Below are 19,984 nucleotides of genomic sequence, written 5' to 3'. Positions count from 1 at the left end.
TGGAGAGATTGTGGAGAAAGGGGATCCCTCCTCCACTGTTGGTGGGAATGTAAACTTGTACAACCACTCTGGAAAGCAATCTGGTGCTTCCTCAGACAACTAGGAATAGCACTTCCTCAAGATCCAGCCATACCACTCCTTGCTAAAATGCTCAATTCCTATCCAGAAAGGCAAAGAGGATGGACATCAGAAGGAGAAAAGAGGGAACAAGTCAGGAGCCTGATACAAAGGACCTCTGAAAGGCTCTGCCCTGAAGACTATCAATGCAGATGCTGAGATTTAAAGGCAACCTTTGAGCAGAGTGCAGGGAATCTTAGGAAAGAAGTGGAAAACAGTAAGATCTGGAGAGGACAGGAACTCCACAAGGAGAGCAACAGAACCAAAAAATCTGAGCACAGGGGTCTTTCCTGAGACTGCTATTCCAACCAAGGACTATGCATGGAGATAACCTAAGACCCCTGCACAGATGTAGCCCATGGCAGGGACTGTCTCTGACATGAACTGATTGGCCTGCTCTTTAATTACCTCCCCCTGATGGGGAAGCAGCATTACCAGGCCACAGAGGAAGACAATGCAGCCACTCCTGATGAGACCTAATTGACTAGGATCAGAGGGAAGGAAAAGACCTCCCCTATCAGTGGACTTGTGGAGGGGCATGCATGCAGAGGGGGGAGGAAGGGAGGGATTGGTATGGAAGGAGGGAGGGAACCCCGGGGGGGTGGATACAAAGTGAATAAAGTGTAATTAATAAAGAATTAAAAAAAAAAAAGAAAACCCACAGAGTCAACTAAGCTTTACTCATAGGGGCTCACTGAGTCTGAATTGACAGTCAAGGAGCCTGCAAGGAGCCTAGGCCCTCTGCATACATTACGGTTGTGTAGCCTGGTGTTTTTGTGGTACTCCCAAAAGAGAGAACAGGGCCTGTTTCTAACACGATTACCTGCTCTTGGAACCCTTTTCCCCCTACTGGGTTGCTTCGTCCAGCCTTAATGTGAGGGGAGGTGCCTAGTCTTCTTGCAACTTGGTATGTCATATTTGGTTGAGGAAGGAAGGAAGGAAGGAAGGAAGGAAGGAAGGAAGGAGGGAAGGAAGGAAGGAAGGAAGGAAGGAAGGAAGGAAGGAAGGAAGGAAGGAAGGAATCCAGCTGAGAATGAGCCAGGGGCATTGCTGAACTGGGTGCTGAGAAGCTGCCAAGAGCTTGTGGGAGGGGCACTAGGGAATTCACTGTGCAAGGGCAGGTAGGGACAACTAGTCCTTCTGATACTAGGCTCTGTCTCCCTGTGTCTGTGCTCCTGCAATGACAAGGTCTTCCTCAGTGAGATGAAGACTCTCTCATAGCCTCTTTGGCCCTTGCATTACCTTGTCACAGCCCCAAAGGGTTTCACTCCCTTAGAGGGTTCCTCAGTTTACGGTCACTGACTGCTGGAATATGGGTCCCAGGAGTGTGTGAGAGAGCCCTGAGTCCCTCTTTCTTCACTATTATTGTGCCAGGGCCAGAGTACCCACTGGGACCCCTGAAGGGCTGGGATACGTGTAGGAGTAAGGAAGAAGAAAGGAGGAAGGAAGAAGGAAGGAATAGAGGAATTTGGCAGCAGGAAGATCAAGCCCCTCTTTACAACCTTTCCCAGGCATCTGTCAAATACTGTCATCGCTAATGGCAAGAATGACACTCCAGGGTGGCCCTGAGCATCTTCTACCCCATATCCCACTGAGACACACAACCTCTCCCAGGTGACCCTGCTGTTGCCATTTTATAGGTCTCAAAGGCATCACTTCAGATTTCCCAGCAATCTCGGCAGCCTGACTTTTGCATAGACCTCTCTTCTAGGGTCTTCTGGAAAAATCACTGGGATGCCAAACAATAAAGCGGGGCAGGGATTGGACATAGATAGACCTGGAAAAGTCCCAAGTCCCCCTTTCCACTGTCCAGGACCCTGGGAGTGACTGGTCCTTCTGAGTCTTAGAACTTTTTCCTGTAGAGTAGCACGGAAACTAATGTCAGCTCGCTGGGGGCGGTGCGGTGATTGGAGAAAGGAGTGGACACACCCGCCATGATGCCAAGCTTAGTGCCGAGGACAAAGGTTTCTGACAACCATCAGATTATGGGATGTAGCCCATCACCAGAGACCTAGTGTTTTCTCTTTGATTTTGTAGAGACCCCCTCGCTGGTGGTCTTTCTCCCAGCAACAACATCAGGACCCTGGAACTCTGGTGGAAGGGACAATTTTGTGGGCTTCTCAATCTCTCTCTCCTTTTATCCTCCATCCATTTGATTATTGACTTCAGCAGCTTAATGCGCTGGCTTGTCTCTGGGAAAGCTGGTGACAAAACAACAAGGAACCAAGGTCTTGGTGCCCTCTGCTCCAGATTTTATCCATCCAATTTCATGCAGCTGGAGCCCTGGCTGCCACTCAGCTAGGGAAATGCTGGAACTGTATTCAATCACAGGCATGGGCAGGTGACAGAGCTCTTGTCACCCACCTCCTGCCCATCCTCAGGCATGCAAGCGAGCTTCTGGATGGGAGGAACCATCTTTCAGGACTAAGGGTCTCTATTTCCAGGTTCATCTCCACAGCTGTTTCTGGGGGCATCACGAGTGACCTCTCAGAAGGAGGGCCCAGAGCCCCCTCCATAGGGCAGGGCCAGAGAGTAGTTCCTCCTGAAAAATCATGTGGCAGGTAGCCCCAGGACCAAGGAAATTCTTACTTTTAATCTCTGTGTGTGTATGTACCTGTAATCTTAGTGCCCTGGAGGCTGAGGTGGGGCTTTGGGAAGCTGCTTTGAGTTTGATGCCAGCCTGGGCTATTTAGTGAGTAGCAGACTAGCCAGGACTACCTAGCAAGACCTTGACTCAAAACAAACAAAACTGAAGTGCTTACTTCTGTCCTTCGGTCCTCAACCCCTTTTCTAGATTAAATACTGGAAACAACCATAACAGCAGCAATGACAATAATAACAGCCATCTTTATGTTTGTCATGTGTCCCCTGTACTGTTTTGGGTACATTAACTCAAGTCAGACTCAACATCAACCTATGAGGCAGATGCTGTTTATCAGATAGAGAAACTGAGGCTGGGGTTGTGCTGTGACAGTTCTAAGGTCTTGGGATAATATGATAATATCAGAGACACTTCTGCTCTGGTTTTGGCGAGGCCCACACTCCAAGGCTCTGTATTCCTATGCACTCTCAATGCTTTGTTTTTTCACGACAGGCCTGTTGGGTGTATGCTAATGCGTCACTTGCTGTGTGTTGGCGAGCACCCGCTCACGCAAACATGCCTCATCCTTTGTGTCAGGCCTTCCCTCTGCTTCTCTCAGTGCTTAGTGTTCAGGGAGCTTGAGTTTTAACAAGCAGTGCTCACTGCTACAGTCCTTCTTTTGTTCATTCGAGAGCATTGCTGTTACTCCAGGATGATCCCGGACTTTCTTATCCTTAGAGTCAAGCAGGTCACACACAGAAAAAGGCGCTGCTGTGTGGACCGCTTGCTTGTTCTAGGTTTTGCCCACTTCTGTCATCACCACTCTCTCTCGTGTGCTCTACAGCCCTGAAGGCCTTTCTTTCTGTGTTTATGCACATACACAAATCACACACACATGTGTAAGACACACACACACAGTCACACACACAGAGGCAGATATACAGCAGATAGACACACCCAGATATACACACAAACACATGCACAGAGACACACATGCATACGTACATGCACACACACACAAACACACACACACACACACACACACACACACACACACACACACACACACGGGTATGCTTGGCCATTATCATCTGGCTCTGTGTTTTTAAACAGTTAAAAAGGTGCCATATTGTATTTCTTTGTGCACGAGGCTTTTTAACCATTTAATGATAACATCACAAGATATCTTCCCTGTGTTAGGAAGACCTCATTATTGGTGGATCTCATTCAGTTTTTAAAATCCTTTTTATATTTATTTGTATGCGTGCGAGAGCACGCGCGCGCGCGCACATGTGTGTGTGTGTGTGTGTGTGTGTGCGCACGCGCCTGCCAGATGTGGGTGAAAGACAACGTGCAGGAGTTGGTTCTCTCCTTCCGCTGTGTGGGTTCTAGGGATTGAGTGCGGGTGGTCAGGTGGCGGGCTCACACTTGCCTGGACCCTGTTCCTGGTAATGAAGTTATAGGCTGCACTGAAGGGTTCAAAGGCTGAGGTGCTTTCCCTCTCCTCCTTCTTTCCCCCCTTTCCTTTCCTCTCCACTTCTCTCTTCCTTTCCCTCTCCTTCCCTCCTTTCCCGTCCTTCCCTCCCTTCCTCTCACCATTCCCCATTTTCCTACTCATGGCCCTTCAGGCTGTCTCCATTCTGTTCTCTGAATAATCATCCTTTCAGGGCAAAAAGTGTCTTTATACATGCCTGACAGGATGCCAGGGGTGGCGAGAGCGTTCTTCTAGGATTCACGCTCAGCAGTCGACCTGCTGAGGTGAGTTGTCAAGACTCATATGACCTCCGAGGATGACCTCGGAGGGTCCCAGGTGAGGCCGCAGGCAGCACAGGGGGAATGGGAAGGGGAGAGTCCTCCCACTGGAGTCAAATTTAAAACCTAGCCAGTTTCTGAGGTGCTTGTTTTCGTGAAAGAGGTTAAGGCCTCCTGGCTCTGAAGCCCCTTGGGCAGGATGGCAATACAGCAATGTCTCCCTCCCTGGGCTTTTCTCCTGGAGCTGCCAGGGAAGGCTCCCTAGTGTCTTTGAGGTCAGGAGGCTGCCGCCGGCTTTCACCTTTCAGTTCCCATTGGGCAGACGCCAAGTGCAGGGGGAGAAATAGAGGCCACTCTGCAGAAAGTGAAAAAGACAGAAAACAGGAAGGCAAGGAGTGGAGAGCCGGGCTCGGAGACCATGAACCTGGCAGTCCTGCCCTCAGAGCTCCCCAGCCTCTTCGCAGCCCTGTGGCCATTCTTCTCTCTTCTGCAGCCTCAGTTGCTGGCCTGGGTCAGATACTGTAGCCCTAGATCCTGAGAGGCACTAGGACTGAGCCCTGAGGTCACAAGGACACCAGATGGGCCATGCACGGGTCCTCCAGCAGTGTGAGCTGGGTGATCTGGAGTCTCCTGCAGCAAGGGCTCTGTGAAGACGAGCCTTGTAGCTATGGGGTATGTCACTGTGCCCTGGCTCCTAGCACAAGGCTCAACGATACTGCCCACAGCTGCTGTGACAAAGAGCCCAAGACCAGCAAGTGTAAAGCAAGGGTCTCGTAAGCTGAGATAGGCCTGTGGCTCAACCCCAGGACTGCATCCTATAGGCCGTTTCCCTCTCCAAGCTATCAGGGGTAGAGTGGGCTCAATGTTGCTTTTACTTATTTTTCAAAAATTACACTATTTGTGTGTGTGTGTGTGTGTGTGGTGTGTGTGTGTGTGTGGCACCGTGTGCATGCCTTGGCATACTTTAGGACAACTTGCAGGTGTTGGTTCTCTTCTTCCACCGTGTGGGTTCCTAGGATTGAACCCAGGTTGTCAGGTAAAGCTGCAAGCACCCTCTGAGCCATCTTGCCATCTCGTGGTGTTTCTTCTTTAGAAAGGAAATCCACAGCAGAGACGAAAGGGCATCACCCACGCACAGAGCAGCACCACCCTTGCCACGCCCACACAGACCAACAGTCGATTTTTCTCCTTAGGGAGCCTGACGACTCGAGTTGGATGTATTCTTTGCTTTAGAATTGTTATAATTTTCCTTCTGTAGGCGGCGTCTTTATTTCCACACACCGCTCCCAAGCCTAGCGATCACGTTAAAAGAGCTCTGATTTCCTGTGGTCTCTTGGGCATTCCAAGGAGATGAGCTCTGTCGCCTCTTCCCCAGTCCACACACCTTTCTTTTCTTCTTTCGCCGGAGAGTGGTGACGGCCGCCGATGCCCTTCCTGGTATCCCAGGTGAGGCTTCTCCGTTTGCTTTTCTTTGCAGAATACCCTCTATTTCTGTCATTCCTGGCGTGCTGGAGTTTGGCCGTGAATGGATGACAGTTTTGGTTAAACGCCTTTTCTGCACCCGTTCAGATGAGCATCTGTTTTTCAAAGACTCCCTAATGTGACAAATTACTTTCCCGAATACATTACTGCTAGCCGTGTGCCACATTCCGGGCAGAAGGAAGCCGCTGTGATCTGTTACCTGATTCATTCGTTGCTGGGACTTTTGGCGCCATGATTAGTTTTTACATTAATTGAATACTGAATCTTATGTTAATTAATCGATAAACTAACTGTAGTGCTGAGATTGAATCCAGGGCTTTGTGTATGCTAGGCCAATACTATAGCCTTTGAGCTACATCCCCGGCCCTTCATGTTTATGTTAAAATTTTTTATTCATGGGCCTAGAGCGATGGCTTGCTGGTTAATAGCACTTCCTGCTCCAGCGGAGGACCTGTGCTTGCATCCCAAACCTACATAATGACTCATGATCGCACACATGTACGCTCCTGTAGCTGTGCAGATCTGGATGTCGGGGGGGCATCTTCAGGGACTGGGTTCTCACTGTATGCCTTGCTGAGGTGTGTATTTTCTTGTCTCCACCACTGTGCTGTGTGAACCAGCTGGTCCATGAGCTCCTTCTGGACTATTCTCCTGATGTATGTTGATGTCTCTGGCTTTCAAAATGGCTTCTGGGGAGAGACAAACCTTGGTTCCTTAGACTGTTCTGGCTAGCATCTTTCTGAGCTCCCCTCTTCTCTGTTTCTATTTCTTTTCCAGACAAACTATGGTCTTGTTAACCTACCCATGCCTCAGTTTCCCTGAATGATACCGAGGAAGACCATCTCTAGAGTAAATGGCCTAGAAGACTGAGGAGGATGCTAGGAGACTAAGGTAGATTCAGAAGGTTGGAGGTTGGCCATAGCTGTCCACCAAGGCAGGTGTGGAGAGGAGGCTGGAAGACTCCAGGCGGAACCTTGGGCTCCCAGGGTATGGATGGGTAGAAGGGGAGAGAGTTTTCTGTAGACCTTGTGAAGGCCACAGAATTCTGTTGATATTGTCGGTATTTCTTGAGGGGTGGGTCTCAGCCGCAGGGCAGGGCGAACAGACAAGGAGAAATTTCGGGGACTGTGAGTGAAGGACAAAAAGTCAAGCCAGAGAGACAGACCCCCTTCTCTGTCAGGGAACTCTTTAGTTCCAATAAACTCCTCAATTTCACCCAGGAAAGAGCTGACATAGGTCTTTTCAACACAAAACCACGACTGAAAGGCACCAGAGTTTGAAAAAATAAAAATAAAAAACAACTAAAAATAAACATGCAGGGCTGGGACGTATTGGCTTAGCATGCACAAAGCCCCCTGTTTAATCACAGCACTACAATTACTTTATCAGTTAATTAATGTAAAATGAATTATTCAATTAATGTAAAAAAAATTAGAACATCACTGAAAGTCCCAGCAGTGAATTGAGGGGGAGCAGCACAGACAGCATGGGTCTGTGCTAAAGCTATGACCTTTCCTTCTAGGGTTTCTTCCTCAGCCGGCATCCCAGAGGGGAAGGAAAAGGAAGTGATCAGCTAGCGCCCTCCTCTTCCCCCCTCCAATCTTGGTTAGCCCTGAGTTGGGAAGTGAGGGTAGGTTAGTGACTGAGCCCAACTCCGGCTGAGAATGGCAAGCAGCGGCCGGGCCTAAAGGCTGCGGTGGCCTCGTGAGGGCCGAAAGCTCGTGAAGCTGCCTGTGGTACTGAAACTAACCCGGACGCCAGTAAGGCCTCCAGGTGACACTTGCTGTCAGTTGGCACTGAAAAAATCACCACTTCTGTTGCTCTCGGGGCCTAACACGTTATTATTAGTCTCTCGCTAGCTTCGCTGGGTGACGCTTCCGATGTGTGGGTCATGATGACAACGGTTGCCTAGGTTACTTTCGGGGAATTGAAGGCTGCAATTGTTGAAACCATGGACTTTTCATTTTCTCAGCTGACCTTTCACAGCAGGGGGTGGGGCGCTCCACCCTTAGCTCATGCTGACGTCACCGTTATCTGAACACAGAATGAGCCAAGAAGACTGTGGACAAAATGGCCTCACTTCTGGTCCCTTTCCCTCGATGCTTGATCCACTGACCTCTTCATCCACTATGTGTCCCTGAGCCCTGTGCTTGGGGAGGCTGAGGCAAACCTGAGTCTTCCTCTACACGATTGGCCAACATTCCCCCCTCCCCCGTGTGTAAGTCTTTTGTGACACCTGTCATTTCAGTGAGGAGGGAGCAATGTGGATCTGTGCTTATGGTCCTTGGGAGCTCAGAGGAGACTTGAAAGAAGGTGGAGCCTAGAAGAATTGATGTTCATTTGTGGGTTGTGCTCAAACAGATGGGTGAATGCATTGGTGACACACTCATTGGTATTCTTAAAGAAAAATTAGGTCAGAGGACACTCCTCTATCCCTCCTTAGAAACTTTGAGTACCAGGGCTAAAACCTGAGTGTGGGAACCAGCCACAGAGGAGGGACCCAGACACCCAAACTGACAAGTCTACTTTGCAGCATGCTCCAGTAAATGCCAACAGTAGCCCGAGAACACTGCAATGGCTTCCAGTCTGTGACAATAGGGCTAACTGTCAACTTGACACAGTCTAGAATCACCTAGGGAGAGAGTCTCAGCAAGGGATTATCTAGGTCAGACTGGCCTGTGTGTGTGTATCTGTGTGGAGTTACATTGAGAGCACTGAGGTGGGAAGAGCAGCCCACTGTGGGTGATGTCATTTCCTAGACAGGGATCCTGAGCTCCAGGCTTGCCTTGAAATCTTACAAATTCACACCCTGGAAATCTCCACTCTGGAAAACTCCACCCCCAAGAAACTCCCGTAAAGTGCCTACTTCCTGCTCAGTTTTCTGCTACGTCTCACCTTAGCAGAGGCAGCCATCCTCTCTGTCTCTCCCAGCAGATGGCTTGTATGAGGCCTGTTATGTGGTGTGACTTTGTGGCTTTCTTTGGCTCCTGACTGCCTGGATGCCTTTCCCATCAGAGCTGCAACACTTACAATGCGTATCTTTTGGATAACAGTACCAGTCCTTAATCAGGTGTGGTTGGTAAACATCTTCTCCCCAGTCTATTGGCTTATCTGCTGATTCTCTTAACCCCTTTTCAGAGAGCAGAAAAATGTAATTTTAGAAAAGCCCAACATCAATTGATTTTTTTTCTTTCACGAATCAGGCTTTTAATCTTTCATATAAAACTCACTGCACCAGGAGCTGGGAGAAGGCTCAGTTAATAAACCGCTTGTCACAAATTCTGGAGGATCTGTGTTCACATCCTTGAAACCACAGGGAAAGCTGGGTGCAGTGGGAGAGCGTCTGTAACCACAGTGCTGGGGTGGTGTGGACACGGGACTTGCTGAATTGATGGACTTGGTTCAGTGAGAGACCCCGTCTCAAAAACTAAGGACACCTGTGTAAACCTCTGGATTCCACATGCACACCCACACCCACACCCACACAGCTCTCTCTCTCACACACACAAACACAAACACACGCACACGCATGTATGGGTATGTACAGACACATGAATGCACACAAGAACACATACACTAATACTAACTCATTACCAAAGACAAAACCACCTATATTTCTTTTTAGATGTGTGTGTGTGTGTGTGTGTGTGTGTGTGTCTGATGTGAGATGTGTTCAGCTTCATTTAAAGATGTGGTTGTTCAATCGCTTCAGCACCATTTTTCACACAGACCATCTTCTGTCAGTGGAAGCACTTTGGTTCTTTGCTGAGAACCCTGAGAAATTCCTGGCTATTCACGTCTTCCTCTCTTTCCCATCTTTTCTTTTGGCTCTTCTAAGTGCAAGGAAGTGCATTAGGTATTCTGAAACACCTGTGGGTTCTGACAGACTGTGGTCTGCTTTATCGCACACACAGATGCCTCCTTTCGCATTCCGGGTGGGAATATATCGCCAGGAGTCATCTTTGCATTCATCTGGTCTTTCCTGTGGACATGTCCGTTCTATTGACAAATCTATGAACTGCATCCATTTCTTTTACAACACCTTTTCATTGCTAGCCTTTCCTTCGGAGGGCGTCCATCTCCTGAATTAACAGCCATTTGCTCTGACCGTGTTTGTTTCCTGGAGCCCTCTCAACACATTCATCATAGTTGTTTAAAGTTCTCTGCCAGCCGTTCTCAGATCTACCTTGTCTCTGAGCCTGCTTCTTAGGCTCCCTTTGTTTCTTCTTATCCACATTTTTTTCTCTCTCTCTTATCATCTCCTGTGATTTTCGTTGAAAGCCAGACATGTGGTAGCTAGTAATAGGAATTGAGTTTTTTAAAAAAGCCTTCAGTGTGAAGATTTGTTTTAATCAGGCTGGATTTAACATTTATCTCGCTTGGGGTCAAATGCAGCTGTAGATCCTGGGGCCTGAATTCCTCAGTCCTTGTTCTGTCTCTAGAATTCTTCAAAGAATCGTCTGTTTTTGAAACAGTCTTGCTGTGTAGTCTCGGCTGACCTGGGCTCACTACGTAGCCCAGGCTAGCTGTAAAGTTGCGTCAGTCCCTGTCAGCACCCAGAGTGCTGGGGTTACAGGCTGTGTAAACAGGTGGTGCTTAGACAGCCGTGTCCTGAACTCCTAGCTGTGCCTCTTCCCACGCATATGCACTGCAGCTCTGTGGAGGAGGCAGTGAGGCGTGGGAAGATTGAGCCTCAGGGGAGAATCTCATTCAGTGTTTCTGTGGGACCGTGGGCTGCAGTTAAGGAAGTGCCTCACTCCTAAGGGTGATAAGGTTCTCTTCCTCAGAATGAGGGGAAAAGGTGAGCTTGGCAGTTAGCTGTCAACGCAGTGCTTGCTGAGTTTGGCTTCCCAGGATCCACTCAAAAAGCTCTCAGCAGTGTGGGCCTGTGGCCGGCAGCCTAGTGGCATCAATGATTCCCTGTGAGTGCCTGTCTCAGAAAATAAGGTGGAGAGTGATTGGGGGGAGAAATGTTGGGTGGCTTACAGGTTTCATAGAGCTCACCATCCCATGCCCCACGAGGGCCATTACTTTCATTTCAAGTGGACACCACAGGCGAGTTTATTGATGAGCTATACTTGCTGTGGGTGCCACGGGAGTTCTCTCTGCACTGATCGTGGGAGTTTCTGCTGGGAAGGTTAGATGACAGTGGCATTCTGAGCCCCCAGAAATGACATTAGTTCTGCACTCTCCCTCGGACAGTGTTCTCTCTAAGCCTCAACTGGACAAGGCGGGGCACTCGTGTAATTCTAGCATTTCGGAGGCAGGAGGATCAGAAGTTTGAGATCGCTTTTCCCCTATCACCGGTGTGAGGGCAACCTTGGCTGCACAAGGCCCTGTACGAATGAAGAAACGGTGCTGAGAACAAGCTCCAACTTCTCCCTCTTCGTCTGAGCTCATCAGTGGGCAAACGCCATGTCCTCACTGAGCCTCAGTCTGCTCCATCAGCAGCGTACTTGGTCTTGGTCTTCTACTTAGGGGTTTGCCCTGAACCACCAGGATCGGCTTCTTCAGGGACCCTCGTTCCCAGCCCACCCATGTCCTTGACCTGTGTTGTTGGACCTCTCTCTCTCTCTCACTCGATCGTTCTCCCCTCCTCCACTCTGGGTCTTGGAGTCTTGGAGTCTCAGGCGCCAGCATTGGCAAGCATGTATGACTCATAGGTCCGCTCACTGCCAGGGAGGCCACTGCAGCACAGAGCCATGGAAGGTCCGGGCACATCCCATCTGCTCGGTTCCTGGTTAATGTCTGGCTTCTGCTTCCTGACTTCCTCACTCCCTGAGGAAGCACGCCTATGGCTAGGAGGAGTTTGCTGGCTGCCAGTTTCTGCTGTGAGGGAGCTGTAGAGTACCCAGGACATGAGGTCTTCAGTCCCGGCCCCTGCCCTGCACACCCTCCCCCCCCCCCAGCCCTGAGCCCAATGGCTGCAAATCAGTGCTGAGAACATTAACACAGGAACTCCAGCCTGAGCTCAGTCCCTCTGTGACCCCCAGAATGGTGGAGATGGCTGCGGCACAGAGCAGCCACGGCTGATTCACTCTCTGCCACAATGCTACCAGGAGGGAATCCAGCCATGCGTCTACCCCTCCCCTGTAGGATTTCAGCCATGAACTTGGAGGTGAGCAGCCCAAGCACTGAGTGTCTCTGGAACTTGAAATGACCCCAACAAGACCTTCCTGGGGAAAAGCCAAGGAAGCCTTTCGATCCCCTGAGACTTCCTTGCCTAGGCTTCTGGGTTTTTCCTAGGTAAGAGTGTCTACCACGGGAAGGCTGGTGAGGGCCAAGACATTGGGACAACAATTGCTTGCTGGTTTGGAACACCACTCTCCCACTAATTGCTCTCTAAGCCAGGCAGGTGGCCCCTGCTCATCTTGTAGCCCCAGGCAGGGTTTAGGTCAATAGAGACTCCGGGATGGCATCTCCTTTGGGTCCCTGCTAGCCAAGCAGGAGTCTATAAAAGGCCTTGGTTTGTGAACTCGAGGCTGGTGGAGAATTCAGAAGCTGGCTTTATAATTGATTTGGGGGAGGAAGCTAGATTCACAGTGAGACAGCCTGACTGCGGCTCTACGGTGGGCTAGAGGCCAGAAGGAGTTATTGATGTGACCTCTGACCCTGGGAAGAGTGATAATGAAGCTAAGAAACATCCGTTTGTGTGGGGCTTCCCTTCAAATCCTGTGAAGAGAGGACTTCTATTTCTGAGGTAGATACATGGTTCTGCTGATGCCAAGGACAGAGGGAATGAGATTCTCCTTTGAGGATTTCTGAGGAAGTCCGGCTTAGCATGGGGATTGGAAGCAATATCGATTCCAGCAACTGCAGAAGTCAAGTGGTTTCCCAGAGGGTACAGGCCCAGCTTACCCTCCTGTCCCCATGTCCTCCCACCAGCAGCTCCAAGGCTCTGAGCATAGGGGAAGGGAGGAGGAGAGACACCTTCTTGGTCACAGGGTGGGAAATGACATCTCTGGGGTAGACGCTTCCCAGCCCTAGTGGTGGGGCCTTGGGAGGGTCATCACCTGTGACAGACTGCACTGACACTCAGTGGGGGTCTAGGGTGTGGACAGCCATGGATCCAGGTGCCAAGCTGACTGGCAGCTCATCTTCGGGACCTTGGACCGCTGACTCTGCTGTGAGGTGGGAATGGAGTTGTCTTCATGAGCAACAACGCTGCTCAGCCCCATGCTGGGGGTGCGGCCAGTGTCGCTGCCCCCTTCTCTGGCTCCACACACAGGGACAAGAGCTGAGAGCCCTATGTTCCTCACATTCTCTCATCAGCTGGGAGACAGTGGGAAGGAAATGACAGTACTGATATGGATGCTGGCCCTGCAGCTCCCCACCTCTGTGCCTCAGTTTCCCCCTTCTCTAAAGGGGGATGCAGAACCCTGATGTGACTGAGGAATTCCTTCTCACTGGGATTAACACCAAGCGTTTTCCCTGGACAGACATCATAGGAACCCTATCGGGAATACTGTCAGATAGGAAACTGAGGCACACATGGGCAATACCCCGCCTGGAATTATCTAGAAAGTGGTGGACGTGGGATTTGACACCAAGGATCTTGAGTGTCCCCAAGCAAAGATAGTGTAGGGCCAGGCATGGCCACATGCTGTGGGAGAAAGAATGAGAACCCAGAGCCCTGCTCTGTGAACAGCTGGAACCATTCTCTGCGGTCACCACTTCAGTTTTGGGAAGAGGCCTTGGGGAGACACAGCTGCACAGGGTAGAGGGTTCAGCTCAGGGCTCAGCTGGGTGGCAGGGGCCTGCCCCTGTGAAGGGACAACAACACAGCTCAGGCAGCTCACCTGTTGTCATGTCAGCCAGTTCCTGCCTTTCTATCTAAGAATTTGCACATTTTCCCATAGTTCAGCATCCCCATATTATCCATTTGGTGTCTTTGGCCCTGTAATCAGGAGTGAGTTGTGGCCTCCCCTCAGCTGCTCACTGGGGTCTATTGACTCATCTGCCCTCATTATTTAGCCAGTAATTCTTTCCATGGGCTTCCATTGATTTCCAGATGGAAATATTTCACCATGTAGTGAGATCCTGCCTCAGGTGAATGAGAGTCATGTTAGCACAGCTCTCTCTCTCTCTGGGCCATTTAATTATAAAAACAGCATCATTTCAATAACGGGAACACTTGTGTGTCGTCCTATGGATGCTTGCTTTGTCCCTTCAGGTTGTGTGTTGCCTCTAAGCAGGCCTTACCGTGTGTGTGTGTGTGTGTGTGTGTGTGTGTGTGTGTGTGTATGTGTGTACTTGGCACTTGTGCACATGGAAGTCAGAGGTCAACTACAGATGTCATTTCTCAGGACCTTTCCATTTTTTTTTTTAAGTTCCTACTAAGCCTGGAACTTACCAGGGAAGCTAAATTGATTATTCAACAGGCCCCAGGGATCCTCCTGTCTTCACCTCTACATTGCTAGGGTTACAAGGCACACACTACCATACCCAGATTTTTATGTGATACTATGGGATCCAAGCTCAGGTCTTCTGTAAGCCCCTTCCATCCTGTACAAGGAGACAGTGGTGACACCTGAGCCACCAGGCAGAGTTAGCAGGAGCACAGAAGGCAGCAGGCGCTTAGTGGGCACTGACTACCATTTGCCTTCGTGGCACAGCCCTGCATGTTTTGCTCACGGCTCTATCTTGGCATCTCCAGTGCTCAGAATGTACTCTGACACTTACTTGTAGGTGCTCTGCCTAACAGGTGGTGAGGACTATATCTGACTCATGGATGGGTCTCTGTTGAAGGATGTTTGATCCCATTATGAACCTCAAGATTATGAACTGGAAAAAAAAAAAAACCTGTTTCTTGTTGTGGTATGGCTCAGCCCTAGCATACATCTTTAACCCCAGAGCTTTCTGATTACTGTAAATAAGTATTTGTGGTGTCTCAGCCCTAGCCCACGAGCTTTCTGTAAACAAAATTAAATAAAGTCAATCATAGGTCAAGAGACAGAGCAAGTAACCAGCTGACAGAAAATGAACATGAGAAAAAAAAAAAAAAACCATAGAGAGTAAAAGGAAGTCCAGAGGATGGATAGAGAAACTCAGAGGAAGTAGAAAAAAGGGACATTCAATTCAAGGGTATTTAAGAGAGTGTGGAAAAGGAGAAATGGCTTTTTCCTTCTGGGATTTTGGCTGAGTAGGAAGGTCAGCTGGGTGCTTTCTCTGTTTAGCTAGTAGGCTTTCACCCCAACATCTGGCTCCTGAGTCTTTTTGTTTTGTTTTTAGAGGCAGGGTTTCTCTGTGTAGCCTTGGCTGTCCTGAACTTGCTTTGTAGATCAGACTGGCCTGGAACTCACTGAGACCTGCTTGCCCTGCCTCCCCTGAGTGCTGGGGTTACAGCTGTGTGCCACAGTGCCCGGCTCTGGCTCCTGAGTCTTAATTGGTAAAATCGAATGATTGGAATTTTTTTCTTTATAACAACAGGTTTCCAACAGGTCTCATGTCCAGAGCTGCATCTATTCTTGACCGCTGAGGAAGCCTCCTCCCATGCCAGGGCTCAGCCCATGTGAGCTGTGAGCCCATGTGAGCTGTGGTGAGAGAGGCTCTGTGCTCACACTCTCTCTGTCTCTCTTGGTCTTGGACACATGTATCTGGCCTGGAGCTGCTGGGCCCAGAGCCTGCTCCAAGGCCTCTGGCCTTCAGGGTGGGTAGAACCCCTGGCCCTCCACCAACAGCCTGAGGGTCTCAGAGGCCTTTTTCCTCAAAAAACAACAGCTACTGACCTATGGGAACTGGACATCTGCCCTTCTCCCTCCCTAGCCAATGGTTTTCGGGGGCTTTTCTGGGCAGGGTTGGGGTCCTGGGGACCAGAAGGGAAGGCAAAACACAAAGACCCATCCTTGTCCACCTGCCCTCAGCATGGTCATTCTGGTTCTCTGGGTACCTGTGGCTCATGCTTGCTCTTGGGTCCCACTGGGGTGCCATACTCTATTCTTCTTTGGTCAGTATTGACTCTATCACACTTTCTCTTCTACCTTCCTTCTACGGCATTACTAGAGCAAATGCAACATGTCAGCCCCCTGTTAGGTCGACCACAGTAAATAAAATAGACCTCACTCTGTAGCCCAGAGCTCACGGGCACACAGGGGTGGCCACCACGCACTCCAGCACTACCCTGAAGTCAGTGTGCCAAGGTCAAGGCTTTGGTGCTCTGGGAGACCATGTCAAGATCTGACAGTCAGAGGGCTGGGAGAGCTTCTTGGAGGAGGGGACATTTGAGATCTGAAAAGTAAAAAAAAAAAAGAAAAGAATAAAGAAACTCGAGGGAAAGAAGGTGGAGCTATGCCCTCCAGGCTGCAAGGACGGATTACAATGACCCCATTGCAGCTTAGAGAGTGTATTGATTTAGAACCTGACTTGTGGTCCCTGGAGGTGGAGGCTGACTCACGGAACCAGGTTGGTCTGGAGAGAAAGGGGAGGGACTGTGCCAAGTGACAGAAGTATGAGTTCTTTTTGTTGTTTGTTTGTTGTTGATTTTTTTAGACAGTGTCCCACTATGTAGCTCTGGCCACCCTGGAACTCACTCTGTAGACCAGGCTGGCCTTCAACTCACAGATAGACACCTGCCTCTGCCTCCTGAGGACTAGGATTAAAGGCGTGTGCCACCCTGCCCAGCTGGAGAAGTTTGATTTCAGTCTTTGGGGCCCTGGGGTATTCTGGGGACTCTTACCAACGGAGGGTCGAGTCTATTTCTGCTGGTGTCTTGTTCTCAGCCTCATCTGGATGTGCTGTGGGCATGAAGGAACTGGTGCAGAAACATGGAGAGGGAAGCGATGGGCAAGAGAGACTCTGGAGCTGAAGACATGGTCCATGGCAATCTAGGAGGACAGCCTGGCAGCAGCTTCTTCCAAAGGCCTGGGAGGGATGGAAGGGACCCATGGCGCCATGGCTTCCTGGTAAAGAGTCAGATCCAGAGCAGTGAGTGGGACCTTGGGAGCCAGGCTTTTGGGATACTATGGTCAGTGGATCTGGGCATCTGTGGTCCCCTCTTCCCTGCTCATCTCTCCTTCCCTCCCCTTCTCTCCCTTCCTTTCCCAGATGGGAGTGTTAATCTCAGCAGTTGGAAATGAGACCATTACTGCAATTTAAAGGCAAATTTGAAGCAAGCCTTAATTAAACACTGACCAGGTTGATGTACTCCGGCCCAATCTATACCTGGATCCCCAGGGAAAGGGCCTGGCCACTTGCCAGTGCCTAAAAAGGCCAAAGCCATAATTCACCTCAGATTCCATCAGATCCCATTAGGGGCAAGAATACATCCTGACGTATTTCCTGCCCACGTACCTCCCGCCCACACATGATCAAACACATCCGGTGCAGACGTGTCAAACAAACTTGTTTGGGGGAGTGGAACACATGTGGCTTCTTATCTCCCATAAACACTAGCCCCCAGCGTTCCAGGAAGTATCCGTCCTTGGGCAAGGAAAGGGCTTACAGGTTAGAGACATTTTTGTTTCATGGATCTCTTTGGCACAGTAAACTTAAAATGTAACTTTGGCTCTCACAGGTGAAACTCTTCTCTCTAACTTGGTCTTTTGACTGTCACCCTGTCCTGGCTCCGTGTCAACTTGACATAAGCTAGAGTCATCTACAAAGAGGAGTTCTCAGTTGAGAAAAGGCCTCTACAGGTTTGCCCGTACTTAAGTCTCCAGTGCATTTTCTTGATTAATGAGGGATGCGGGTTGGCCCAGTCCACTGTGGGCAGTATCACCCCTGTGATGTGGTTCTCTGAGTTGTGTAAGAAAGCCGGCTGAGCAAGCCAGGGAGAGCAAGCCAGTAAGCAGCTCCTCCATGGCCTCAGTTTCCTCAGTTCCTGCCTCCAGGTTCCTGCCCTGACTTCTCTTCATGATGGATTACGGCTGTAAGCTGAAATTAACCCTCTCCACCCCAAGTTGCTTTTGGTCATATTCTTTATCCTGGCAACAGAAGAGTTGCTAAGAAACTTCCCAAACCCTGCCCCTTATTCCTTAACATGCACCCAAAGATGAATGGCCTTGAAAGTCTCTCTGTCCTCCCTACCTTTAAGAAACAGGGAAAAGAAGAGGCCCGGAGAGGGAGACCGATTTCCCAAGCTCACGAAGCAAACACAGGCAGAGATGCAGAGGGCTAAGGGAGAGGGCCTCGCATCCATAATGGGCCACCTGACACAGTGAGAATCGCTCAAGCCATTCTCTTCCTCTGTGCAACCAAGGACCAACAGTTCCATCAAGTCCAGAGTCCACAGCTCAGGAGCCCTGGTGTCCATAGTGACTTTTACAAAGAAGGTTCAAACAGAAGTTGATAAATGGAGCCTCTCCCTCCCTAGGGGATTATAGATTTCCTTTCTCCCTCTTACTATTATCCTCTCATTTTTCACAGGTCTCTGCCACAGAGGCATTCTCAGAAGCCATGTTCCCGAGGGCTCTGTCCCTGCTGCAGACTCAGGCCAATAGACACTCAGCCCCACAGCGATCCCCTGCTTCAGGCCCACCCTGAGCTTCTCTGTTCCAGGAATGGAGGCTATTCAGGAGGAAGTCACCGGTGTGTCTCAAGTTTCTCAGTAGTCGAGTTTACAAAGTTAGCAAGTGGCAGCTTCCTTACAGAGCATCTCTGCTTTACTCGACATATCGAGGGACCCTGTATTCCACGCAGCTGTCCCCTGGTCCTTGGAGACACACCCCAGGGCCCCTGAACCACAGCTAACGAACCTCTTATCTACCGTTTCCCCATGTGCATTCTGATTTTAGTATATGTGCTGCCGAAGCGAGCACCCCCATGTGCATTCTGATCTAGTCCAATTTGTCAAATAAGCCACAAACTGAACTGTAATAATGGCGCACAGTGCCACTGAGGTCATGCTCCCCCCCCACAAAGATCTTGTTGGCTCTACAACTTTCTAACCGACACTGCCAGCTGGGGACAAGTTGTTCAAAGACATGAGTCTCTGGGAGACATTTTTCTTCCAAACCACAATGGAAGTCACCTCATCCAAGCCAGGTTCAGACTCCCTCAGTCTCATCTTCTAGAAAGATCTCTAGGGACACGGAGGGGGCAGAGCTCAGATTTGAAGGGTGTTTGTGTCTTCTGTTGGCTAATGTGCAGACGGAGTGCATTGCTCAATGTAAAAGCAAATCTTCTTCCTGAGATGATTACCCATCCCAAACCATACCTGGTCTGTAGAAGGCTGCCGCTACTCCCAGCGGTTAAATCGAGATGTTCCAGAAAATGCATATTGAGCGTGGGCTGTCTTCACTCTCCCACACTGCAGATCGTGTGTGGAGTTTTCCTCCTTCCTTCGTCTTTTCAGAGGCAAAGAGGCTCCTGTGGCATCCCTCCAGCAAGCGCAAAGTCTAGCAACGGGATGGCAGCTTGCAGGGTCATTATTGAGTAACGGAAGGGTTGCTTACCCACAAGCCCTGTGATGTCCACTATATGACTAGTGGGAAGGTAGCATATACCTCAGGGACACATTGGAGAGAGGAAGGATTCCCATTATGGAAGATTCCCAGGAGATTTCCTGAAGCTACTTAAAGTAGGACATGTGTGGAAACACGGGAGTCATTCATTTTCTTACACACGGAGGGGCTATTGTCACTAGATAAATATGGTGTCTCCACATTAAACTCTGATGACTTCTGTTTGTTGGTTTGTCCTGGTGTTTCTTGAGGTACGGTGTAGGCCTGCCTGGGCTCATAGAGATCCACCAACTTCTGACTCCTATGTGCTAGGATCAAAGGCTTCCACTACAACCGGCCACAATGACATCATTCAGACTAACCACCTCTCAGGGTCTCAGCTCCTGTGAATGGCCAGCAGCCACCAAGACGGGGAACTGACCATGCCCGAGAGGGATTCCATATTAGGGTGGGACTGGCTTTTTGCAGATGGTAAAGTGGGCTACCCGGCGTGAGCATGAGTTCTGCCTGCAGCCACTGCGTCCTTGGCTTAAATCCCCCGACCTCACCCCTTGTTGCTCAGGTGCCTCGGACAAGTGACTTCCTAGTTTTGGGGAAGACAAGTGAGATTCTGCAGATAGAGCACTGGGCACAACATGAATGGTGGCTGTTG

The 19,984-nt window shown here is 49.9% G+C and overlaps 1 long non-coding RNA gene across 3 annotated transcripts in view; it reads left to right on the top strand.

Moving 5' to 3' along the window:
* LOC132652731 (uncharacterized) overlaps nucleotides 1-19,526 on the top strand; it is a 32,866-nt gene extending 13,340 nt beyond the window's left edge. For 2 of the 3 annotated variants that reach the window (XR_009590304.1, XR_009590303.1), the window contains exons 2-4: nucleotides 16,651-16,833; nucleotides 17,445-17,565; nucleotides 18,296-19,526. This is a non-coding gene — a long non-coding RNA (uncharacterized LOC132652731). Of the gene's footprint in view, nucleotides 1-5,716; nucleotides 5,897-16,650; nucleotides 16,834-17,444; nucleotides 17,566-18,295 lie in introns of those variants that run through there. The other variant, XR_009590302.1, reaches the window with a different exon arrangement.
* Nucleotides 19,527-19,984: the final 458 nt, after the last annotated feature.

The sequence above is a fragment of the Meriones unguiculatus genome, chromosome 3 (genome assembly GCF_030254825.1).
Source record: "Meriones unguiculatus strain TT.TT164.6M chromosome 3, Bangor_MerUng_6.1, whole genome shotgun sequence".
NCBI lineage: Eukaryota > Metazoa > Chordata > Mammalia > Rodentia > Muridae > Meriones > Meriones unguiculatus.
This window is presented reverse-complemented; position numbering and strand designations above follow the sequence as displayed.